This window comes from Otolemur garnettii, unplaced genomic scaffold (assembly GCF_000181295.1).
Source record: "Otolemur garnettii isolate 467f Iridium unplaced genomic scaffold, OtoGar3 scaffold00002, whole genome shotgun sequence".
Classification (NCBI taxonomy): domain Eukaryota; kingdom Metazoa; phylum Chordata; class Mammalia; order Primates; family Galagidae; genus Otolemur; species Otolemur garnettii.
Genome location: NW_003852397.1, coordinates 11,648,321 through 11,659,927, shown reverse-complemented (window position 1 = coordinate 11,659,927; position 11,607 = coordinate 11,648,321).

Genomic DNA, 11,607 nt, shown 5'->3' with positions numbered 1-11,607 from the left:
GATAAAACATAGTATATAAAGGGTTTTGTACTATCCACAGTTTCAAACATTCCCTAGGAGGGAACATATTTTTCCATAGACAAGGAGTGACTACTCTGTTATAGTTTTCTATTATTTTCACATTCAACGCATCTGAAGTGATAAAATCTTAAGTTTAAACATCTATATTTATTGGAATTACAAGCACATTTTATACCTAATATATCTGTTAAACCTTGAAAAATCCTTTTTTAAAAGAAATCAGAGCAAATTTTCAAGGGTGATAAAGTATCTAGAAGCTATGTCTGTATCTCCATTCTCACCCCCAAACTCCAGCCAGAATTTCACACTGAGAAGAAATTATCTTAATTGCAGTTTGGTAAGGTTTAAAATAACTTGGATTTTTTTCTTTCAGAATGAGATACTTAATAGAAAAGCTTTAAAGGCCCAAACTAGTGAGTGAAGGATTATTGTTATAGCTATTTCAAAATGACATTTATGCAGACTATGTAAAATGTTCAGGGTCATTAAATAGCATTCTGTGGATACTCATTTATCTTCTTTAATCATGTAATAAAAGAACTGATCATGGTCAAGTCCTTGGTTTCAAAAAATTGCCTAGTTTTGCAGACTGTCCTGGAGCTTAAATAAGTCAGATTGTCACCCATACCCTGAAGAGGACTTAACATCAATTTGAGTTATAAAGTAGAATGAGGTTGTGATGTTTCCTGGGAGTATTCTTTCATATGAACATTATTAACTGGGGATTAATTTTTCCCTCTTGTTTCCTAATGTATATGACACTTACATATAATTTAGTATTAATATTATTAATGTGTTAGTTCACCACAGAATGGGGACTTAGCCTTTCCTATCGTAATTATAGAAGGGTGGAATAGAGTGGGCCACCACTTTCTCTGAATATCCCACTTCTATCCTGTATGATTAAACTGCATTGAAAGATACCTTCTATGATTCAAGAAGATTGTTTTTTAATATTTGCTTTAATATGAAAGAAGGATATACTCATTCATCATCAGCAATGTTGTTAAAACAGCACTTCTTATCAACCAGTGATGATGAATGGGAAGTTCTTTTCTTAGTACAAGAGAGAATATTGCACAAATATTCTTGAGTCTTACCACAAATATTTCTTAATAAAATTCAGCTCATCAGTTTGCAGAAGAATAACATGTTTTCAGTCATAAGAGGTACAGTGACAATGGGAGATGTTTCACAGAAGACTTTTTAATACTATGTTTACAAGTAGATATAGGCAAAGCTTGAGTCATATTTATCTTTTACAGACAAAAATTTAGGCTGATAGAATTTCTTTTGAGGGGACAGACTATTATCTTGTGATATAGTCTCTGGTATTTATTAAATATAGGTCGAATGTGGGAATAGTACTAGATATTTGGAGAAGTTACAATGGAAATGAAACCAGCAAACAACATTTTTTAGGAGCCAGAATAAACACGCATTAAATAAAAAGTAGTGCTCTATGCACTAAGATCACTGCATGCATACAGTCCTTCAGTGATTACTGAGAACCTGCTATGTGTCAGGCCTACATGGGTCCAGTGGTACACCTGTGCATACAGCAATGCTTCTGTTGTCATGGAGCGAATGTTGAAGCTGTCCCAGGGGCTTTCTATATGTCACTTGAGACTCTAGTCAATATGTAAAGTCATATTTTCAAGCATCCAACCATTCTTTACAACTTGGCAAAAGTATGCCCTGTTATTTCTGTTAAATATGTTATTCTTTTATCTATAGGAAGTAGTGATCAGGAACAAGTTTGAATCAGATACTATAGTCTGAACAATTTTGCTAGCTGCTAGGCCATACTAAAATAAGGACCTAGAAAACTTGTTTCAAGGAGTAGAAGCATAATTGAATTAATTCTGTGTCAAGTTTTTGAACATATCAGATCAATTTTGCACTATTTATTCCATTGATCTCCCAATGCTATTACTGGCAGACATGCATCACAAAGTAAACTTAATTCACAATACACAGAGAGAATAAGTAGGAGCAGGCTTACTGAGCTTCATGTATTTTGAGGTTACCAACATTAGTCCCACAGAAACTAGATGTCAATTCAGTGGTCTCTCCAGAGTTCAGTGTTATGGATCAAAAAAAAAAAAAAAAAAAAACAAAAAAACCTCAGAACTTTTTTTTTTGCAAGTTAAGCAAAAATGCTGAGAAGATGGAATAGCTGAATGTTTTTTCACTTCTGGGGAAATTTAGTAGATCTAATTCCCTTCAAATTCAACTTACAAAATTGTGTGAGGCCTTGGCTCAGCATGGAATCTTCATCTCAGGGTTCATATGTCCTACTTGTTTCTTCCACATCTCCAGTGCCAATTGGTTGAATGACTTAGAATCTCCATGAATGCAGCATTCTGTCCTAAAACCTACTTATAACATGGAGAGAATATAGGTTTGCACTGAAGAGTGTAATGCAACTTTTACTGTGGCAGAAATCCACCTGGATACACTGTCAGGTTTCTTCTCATGAGGTGTACTATCTTGGGAATGGAAAAGAAGGGCTGATTTAGCCAGAAAAGAAGAAAAGATCCACGGAAGACAAATGATGGAAAGTTATTAAAAAGGGTGAAATTAACTTTGAATTGTCATGATTGGTATTTACTTTTAAAACATACAGAATATTTATAAGGGATCTCTGTTTCCATGATTGGGATATATATGGTTTTGCAGTGAATGATAAATGAAAAGGTTTATTTTTGGACTCAAGTAGTACACAAAAATGTATGAAGTATTAATAATATGTATCACAATGCAATATTCAACCATAGCTTACTACTTAAAATTTTAATGGACCCAAAGAGAAGAAAGGAGTATCAGAGGTGACCAGAACCTCTCTGAAGGAACTCACTTGAGTGACCTGATGATAGGTGCCAGAAACCCAGAGGCCAGATGGATGGAGAATGGCTTGCAAGATGCCATGGCAGTTGCTCAGAAACTCCTCCTCAGGGAATCATCATGTTTGGCTACTTCTTGGGGTGTCACTGGGGGAACGTCTCTTCCTGCCAACTGCAGCAGGATATGTGACACAGTGTCCTGTGGTTGCCCATGGGTTTCTTTGAGTGAACCTCCAGTAGGAACCTGGTGAACCATTTTTCCAAGGAACTGGACATGGTATATTCAATGATCTTGTAGGTCACTGAGGTGTTTATCATAGATTCCTCTTCTCCATAACAGAATGATAATGGACCCTCCTCTGTAGCAGGGCTAACCCAGCAACTAAAGCCTTATATCTAGAATAAAAATTATATGCCCTCCATTTTTGAATGAGTATAGTAGTAAAAATCCAGGTAAAAATATTGGTCCATTAATCAATCTAGTTAATTCAGAATTTCTAAAACCTAGAACTTTTGTTTTAAGCCACATAATCTTCTGCTGTGACAGGCTCTCTGTGCATTGGAAGATGCTTAGCAGCAGCTGTGGCCTTTACTCACCAGGTGCCAGCAGTATTGGCTCAGGGATGACAATCAAAAATGTCCCCAGAGCAAATTTAATGCCAAAGCCTTGCAGTGGTGATGCTGCCGGGGTTACTAGTGGTTGAAAACTAAGTTAACTATACCCTTTGTACCCTGCCTTATTACCAACCTAGTAAGTTGCTATGCATTAATATGTTAACATAGCAAGCATGAAAGAGGAGTTATTCCTGAGTAATGGATATAATGATTAATAAACTATTTTGTGTATAGTAGACAACTGCTAGCTGAAGTATGTTGGTGATTTTAAGAATGAGAGTACAACCCTCTAGCCCAGGCATCCTCAAACTATGACCAACAGGCCACATGTGGCCTGCCTAGGATATTTATCTGGCTTGCTGGGTGTTTTTCCCACCACTGCCTGTCCTGCTTAGCAGCTAATTCGTCCCGCAGTCCAGCCCTCCAATGGTCTGAGGGACAGTGAACTGGCCCCATGTTTAAAAAGTTTGAGGACCCCTGCAGTCTAGCCTAACATCAAAACTAACAAGAACATAATTAAATCTTATTACCATTCTTGGGAAGACATTTAAGTTCTTTAATACTTTGGAGATATTGTTAGTAATATTATCATCCATATGTAGATAAACAGAAATATAGTAAATATAATTACAGAACTGTTTCTCAGCATAAAAAAGATAATAGATTCACTGCCTTTGCACTGATTAGAAAACATATAGACTATTGTGTAGGGTTTGGAAATTGAATTTGTAGGGAACATTGGCAAGTATGGAAAGATTTCAAGGGAGGAGAACAGGTTCAAGAAAATTCTTGATAACATTTCTAAGACATCATATTAAAGGGGGAGATGGAACAAGGAGTAGTTGTTTATATAAAAAAATAAACTGAAAGTTGGAACATAGTATCTGTCAATAATTTGAAAGCTTCAATGTAGAAGGATAAGTTTAACTGTGCTATTTTTCTCCAGAAGGTAATCAATTTGATAGACGGTGTTTTTATGATGGAAGAAAAATTTGTTGAACTTAGCCTGGCCAACTCCTTATCCTGTAGGTCTCAGTTTCAACACCATTTTTTAAAATAAAGTTCTTCACTAATCCCCTTATTTAAGTTAGAATCTCTACTATTGTCTCTCATAGCACTTTATTGTTTACTATAGAGTGCTTACTACAATGTACAGACAAATATTTATTGGGTTGACTATTTGTTTATTTTTGGTTGGCCCAATAACAGACCAATGAAAGGTGATGAAAGTCCTATGAAAGGTGTTATCTTGCCTCATTCCTTCAGTGTTACATCACTGGCTCTCAGTTTAGAGTCTGCCACTTAGTATACACTGGTTGATTAAATATATGTTCAGTTAGTGAGTAACATGAATGATATGTTGAAAATAAGATTTTAAAAAATAAAACAGTAAGCCTAGCATAAAGATGCTTTCACAATCATATGACATTCTTTTATCATCTTCTGGAGGTGAGATAATTTTCAGCAGTTATGTGGTAGAGCTGGCTTTTTCTGGCTTAGGAAAGCCAATTGTGCAAATCTTTTTCAAAATGCAAATTCAAGAAGCTTGAAATTAATTATGATGGGAGTATTTACACCAAAGAAATAAGCAAATGCAAATATTTAACTGATTGTTAATCCTTAACCAATGAATCACTGATGTTGAGTATATATCTGTTACAGTTAAAAAGTTGGAAAAAAGAGTCCTTTAATTGTTCTTTCTAACCTGACTCTTTGCCTCTACAAAAGAGGCAGTGCTAGAAATCAAGGTCAGAAAATGGAGGTTTAGGTTGTTGGGAACAACTTTTCTGGTGGGAACAATTATCAGCTGGAGTGATATTTAAAGAAATACTTTTTAAAGACAACAGAATGCTACTAAAGCAGTGAGGACTGATGGAAACAAGACCTTAGAAAGCAAGGAAGCATGGTGAGTTGACATTTGGTACCATTTTCCTTTTTGAGGCTATTACTAATTCCAAACTTTTAAGTGAAGAGTTGAAGAGCTGAACAGAGTACTCTAACAAGGCTGGAGGTATGAAAATTAAAGTCAAAGGCTACCACAAAGAAGGATCCCTCTTAAATGCCAAGACTTTAGATGATAAGCAGGAAGGAAGATGCATCTGAAATAGGGCAGGCTATAACTTATGGCTCCGTTACTTCATCTTTGCAGCCAGTAATATCAGGCAGAATCTTTCTCACAATTAGTATTTCTGATTTTCCCTATTGTCTTTCCTATAAATACATTGGCCCCACCAGGATAATCTGAATAATCTTCCCATCTCAAAGTCAATTGATTAGCAACCTTAATTCCATCTTTAATGTTAATTCTCTTTTGTTGTGGAACATATTCACAGGTTCCAGAGAGCCAGATGTGGACAGTGTTGCAAATCCATCATTATGCCTAACACACAGAGTATCCAGAATATTACATTATATGATGTAATTGAAAAGGACTAGGACTATATTTGAACAAGTGAAAGACAAGATGCAGAATTTTTGCAGAGAAGTGGAGACTATGAAAAAGAATAAATGGGGTGGTGTATATGGCTCAAAAGGGTAGGGCACCGGACTCATATGCTGGAGGTGGCGGCTTCAAACCCAGCCCCAGCCAAAAAAAAAAAAAAAAAAAGAATGGAAATAATAGAAATTTTAAAACATAACTATAATTAAGATCTCAATGAAGAGGGTGAAGAGCAGGTTGGATATAGATAGAAATAAAATTAGTGAAAGGGAATATAGCTCAGAAGAAAATGAGGATGAAATATAGAAGCACAAAAGGGTCAACAACAGAGAAAAGAGCACAAGCAGGACAAAGAAAGAAGAAACAATACATGTATATTTGGAGTCCCAAAGGAAAAGGAGTCAGACTATAGAAAAATGGAAATATTTAAAGAAATAATGGTAGAGAATTTTATAAAATTGAAGGAAGATATTGAAATATGGCTTCAAGAAGGTCGTAAATTTCTAAACATGGTAAAATGATCGATGTAAAAATTAATCACATGTAGACATATCATAGAAAAACTGATGAAAGCAAAAGATAAAAGTACATTCATGGTGAACAATCAGAATAAAAAGATAAATTAAATCTGAAAAAGGAAGAGTAAGATTGACAGCTGAAATTATGTTGAACAATGGAAACTAGAAGATTATGGAATGATATCTTGAAAGCTCTGAAAGGAAATTACTTCAAAATTATAGTTCTATAGTGAGTGGAAATATATTTTTGAAAATAATTCTTTTTTTCAGAAAAATGTTAAGGAAATGATCTTCATCAGTGCAGCATTGAAGGAAATATTTGAGAATGTGCTCTAGGCAGAGAAAAGTAATCACAGATTAAAGTTTGGAGATTCAGGAAGGATGAAGGTCAGTATGCCAGTAAATATGTTTGTAAATCTAAATAAATATTGACTATTAAAACTAATTAATGCACTTTTGATTTAAAATATATTTAGAATTAAAACATATAAGGAATATAACATATAAATCAGGAAAAAGAGAAAGACAGTAATCGTGTTCTAAGGTCGATGTATGGGAAGTGGTATACATGTAAGGCAGCAGTAAGTTCTGGTTTACATTATAACTTTTATCTACACGTAATTAATGATAGGATCTTGTTTCATTCTCAGAGTGTCCTGTTTTAGATTGTAAATTATATCTTTAAGAATACTGATTTTTATAAGTGCTTAATAAATCAAAAAATCATATTTTTTTGTTTGTTTTTTGTTTTTCTGGAGACAAAGTCTCAATCAGTTGCCCCAGGTAGAGTGCAGTGGCTTCATTGTATCTCACTGCAACTTCAAATTCCTGGGGCTCAGCAATCCTCCTATGTAGAGGATGCCAAGAGATAGACGATCTCTAAGCAAGATGATTTACAGCTGAGGGGTGGACTCTCGGGAGACTTGTCCACAGGAGCTCCTTATGGAGAAGGAGCCCGTGCCCTCAGCACGTAGTCATTGTTAATTACTCCCCTCACCTGTATCATTCCGTTTCAATAAAAGGCTGGTGCGGAGGTTGCTCAGGGCTACCCAGAAAGTAAGGGCTAGCCCGCCTTCCACAAGCTTGTACTTCTAATCCACCTCTTGCCTGGTTCCTTCCTGCGCTAACTGAGACCAGGGCCATAGGAGCCCGACAGGTCATGATACTCCTGTCTCCTTCTAAGTAGTTGGGACTACAGGCATGTGCCATGATGCCTAGACTAAATTTTTATTTTCAGTAGAGACAGGGTTTCATCCCTGCCCAGGCTTATCTAAACTCTGGAGCTTAAGCAATCCTCGTGCATCTACCTCCCAAAGTAGTAGAGTTATAGGCATGAGCCACTTTTTGTATCTGACAAAAAATCATGCTCTAATTTTTTGAGTAAACACTAAAAGAATAGTGATCTAATAGAAGGAGAATAAAATTAAAATATTCAAGAAATATAAAAAAAGAAGAGAAAAAAACATAGAACTTTTAGTATAAATATAAATCAAATATAATATAGTAAACTTATGGCAAAATTTATTGTCATCTTGATTAAATATATACTTCAATTAAAAGAAAAAGCTTATTAGACAATAAAATGCCAAATAACCCCTACTTAGAAGCTATTTACAAAAAATATACTATAATTAGAAGTACAGAGTTGTTAAAAATTAAGGAGATGCAAGAGAAAGATGAAGCTACACTAATATAAAGTATATTTTAAGTTAAAAAATTACTAGAAACAGAGAAGCAAAATGCATAATGATTAAATGTTTATCTGGTGGTCCAGGCCTGTGATCCCAGCTACTCAGAAGGCCGAGGAAGTAGGATCACTAAAGGCCAAGAGTTTAAGGCTGTGGTGCATTATGACTACACCTCACTCCAGCTTGGGCCGCTTAGTGAGACCCCATGTTTAATTCATCTGGAAGGTATTACAATTCTAATTTTGTATACTATTAATAAAACAGTATGAAAATGTAGGGAAAATGACAGAACTAAAAGAATTAGGCAAATGCACAATTGTAGAGGGACACTTTAACGTAACTCAGTGAACAATAGAAAAACTAGATATTTTAATAAAATCAATACATTTATAAAAGCTTTAAACAATACAATTATTAAATTTGACCAAACTGACCTAAGGAATATTGTAGCCACCAATGAAAAAAATGTACATTATTTTCAAGTACATATGAAATATTTTTTAAAAATTGACTATCTATTGTATCATGAATCAAACTGTTACAAATAACAAACAACTTAAAATATGCAGAGCATTTTCTTTGACTACAATGGAATTACTCCTAGAAATTAATTACAAAAAGAAAACTGAAATTTCCCAAATGTTAAAAAATTAGGCAACACACTTATGAATAATGTAGGGGTCAAGTAAGAAAACAAAATTAAAATATAACATGAAATAAAAACAATAAAAATATGGCCTAGAATAATTTTAAAATGCAATTAGATGTATGCGTAAATGAAAAATGTTGCTTGAATACATATTATATAAAAAGAATAGGTAACAATCAATAAACTATACTTTTATATTTAGAAACTACATAGAAAATCAATTAAGCAGAAAAGGAAAAAATATAAGAACAGAAATTTTAGATAGCTATAAAAGGGAAACAAAAAATTAACAAAGCCAAAAGTTGTTTCAATAAAATTGATAAGCTCTAAGAATACACATCATGAAAAAGAGAGGATAAATTAAAAATTAATATGTATAAAACGTATAACTTAAAAGGTGACATTATTACAGATCTTATAGATATGACAAAGTTAAATGGACAGATTACTTCCAAATTCAATTTATGAGGAAGCATAATCCTTAGTCCCATAAAGCTGGCAAGTACATTTGCAAGAAGAAAAATTAAATACCAATATCTTTCCTAAACATGTATATAAAAATGTCAAAAAGATATAAGCAAACCTAATAGATCAATATGTAAAAAGCAAAATATAAGTGGAGTTGTGTCTAATTTAGTAGTTGAAGATTAGTTTAATACTTAGAGATCAATCAGTGTAAATTATCAGATCAATAGAATTAAGAAGAGAAAGCAAATAACTCTAGTGAAGTGAATTTTAGTCAGCAATGACTACAGATAACTTAAGTGTCCACCAAGTATAGGATGGATAACTATGTCATGCCATACTCATGCTATGTGAGGTTGCACAGAGAAAAAAATAATGAGAATAATCTCAAAATTACTTACCTAGTGCCCAGCAAAATGAACCAGATAGTTTTGTAACATGTATACAGAATCCCAAAACAGACAAAACTAATCTATGGTATTTGAAATGGTACTGACAGAGGTCTTCTGTGATATTTATAATGTTCTATTTATTTTCTTGGGATGTGCCTACGTAGGTGTGTCATTTTGTGATAGTTCATTGAATTACATTATACATTGTAATTAGGACACTTTCATTTACAAATGCCACACTTCGGTAAAAAAGTCTACTTAAAAAAATGACAATCTCATAGAATGGCTTACTTATCACTTAATTTTAACACATGCGGCCATTTGAGTAATAAGCAGGGTTTTAAATCAGTTAATCTTTTGTTATTGGATTGATCTAATCTAATCTATGAAAATGATTAAACTGGTTGATTTAGGCAGAATGCCCTTAGGGGTGACACGTGGCACTACATCTTTTCTAATTGGCTGAGAGCTTTGTAAACATAAAAATGAGAATTAGAGGAGTATATAGGAAAAATCAGTATATCTTACAGTGATGAAAAATCATTTAATAATTTGAATGAATACAACAAAAAATACCAATTTTAGGAAGAATATTTTTTATTGACAGATATTTATTCATCCTTAAATAAATTCTGGATCAGCAGCACCGGTACCTCAGTGAGTAGGGAGTCGGCCACATATACCAAGGCTCATGGGGCCTAACCTAGCCCAGGCCAGCTAAAACAACAATGACAACTACAAAAAAAAAAAAAAAAAAAAAAATAGCCAGGCATTGTGGCAGGTGCCTGCAGTCCCAGCTACTTGAGAGGCTGAAGCAAGAGAATCGCTGAGCCCAAGAGTTTGAGGTTGCTGTGAGCTGTGACGCCACAACCCTCTACCCAGGGCAACAGCTTGAAACATTGTCTAAAAAAAAAAAAAAAAAAAAAATTCTGGATTATTGAGATAATCCTAGAGAAAAGTATATACATAGATAACTACATATTTGCAAATTCAGTGTTGATTTCTGAGCAAGGAGTCAACTACTTCTCCAGAGGTGTTCAGTTGTGGACAGGATCACTAACCAGTAAATCGAGTAGTCTGGCTATCAGCTTTTTGAAAATTATTGTGTATTCTTGTAATAGCAGAACACAAACACAGAAGCATTTTTATTCAAAGGACCATATACTATAAGGTGCTTTTCCATCAAGAAGTCTTTCTGTTCTCTGATTTTTCACCTGGTTTTTGTATTTTCAGGGCTGGGGACTAAATAGGATGACAGTTTTAAAAAGAGCAGCAATAAGGTGGACAGTTTAAATGTTTGTTTTTTCCAAGTAATATCAAATAAATCAGGCCTCGTCCATAAAAATGACATTTTTCTTTCTTTTTCTTTAATTTGGGGGGGGATACAAAAAGGATGCTCAGCTTACTTTAAGAGAGAGCAGCAAGTGTTGCTTCAGGATTTCAAACTTCGTTTGTTGAACCAAAGGACAGTTGTTGAGAGCTATTGAGCAGATTTAGTTCGGTTCACACCTCCATACTCAACATGATAATCAAGTCATCCCTCTCAAGTAATTTTACTGACAGGACAGTGGTAGAATCGTTCTGCCCACCAAAGAGAAGTCTTTTCTAAGTCAGAAGCAGAAGACAGGCATTTGTTACTTTGGGCTTTCAGACAATCTACCCACTGTCTGAACATACCATTAAAGCCTACAGTAGTCCTCCCAGCTTCGTGACTGAGGCAAACACACACCTGTCCACGCAGAAGCATGTTGTCAAGATGTCAGGATGCTTGATTTTGTGCGAGATGACTACTGAGGGACAGGCAAGCGCTCTTCACAGAGGGAAGAAAACCTTTGAACTTTTTAAAAACCTCTTTTTCCTTCAAGCCAGCGAGCATGGCTGACAATTATTTCCTGTTTGCCAGAGCACTACAATCACAGTTTATGATATTTTGAAAGCATAAAGCCAAGATGGGAACTTTTTTTTTTTTTTTT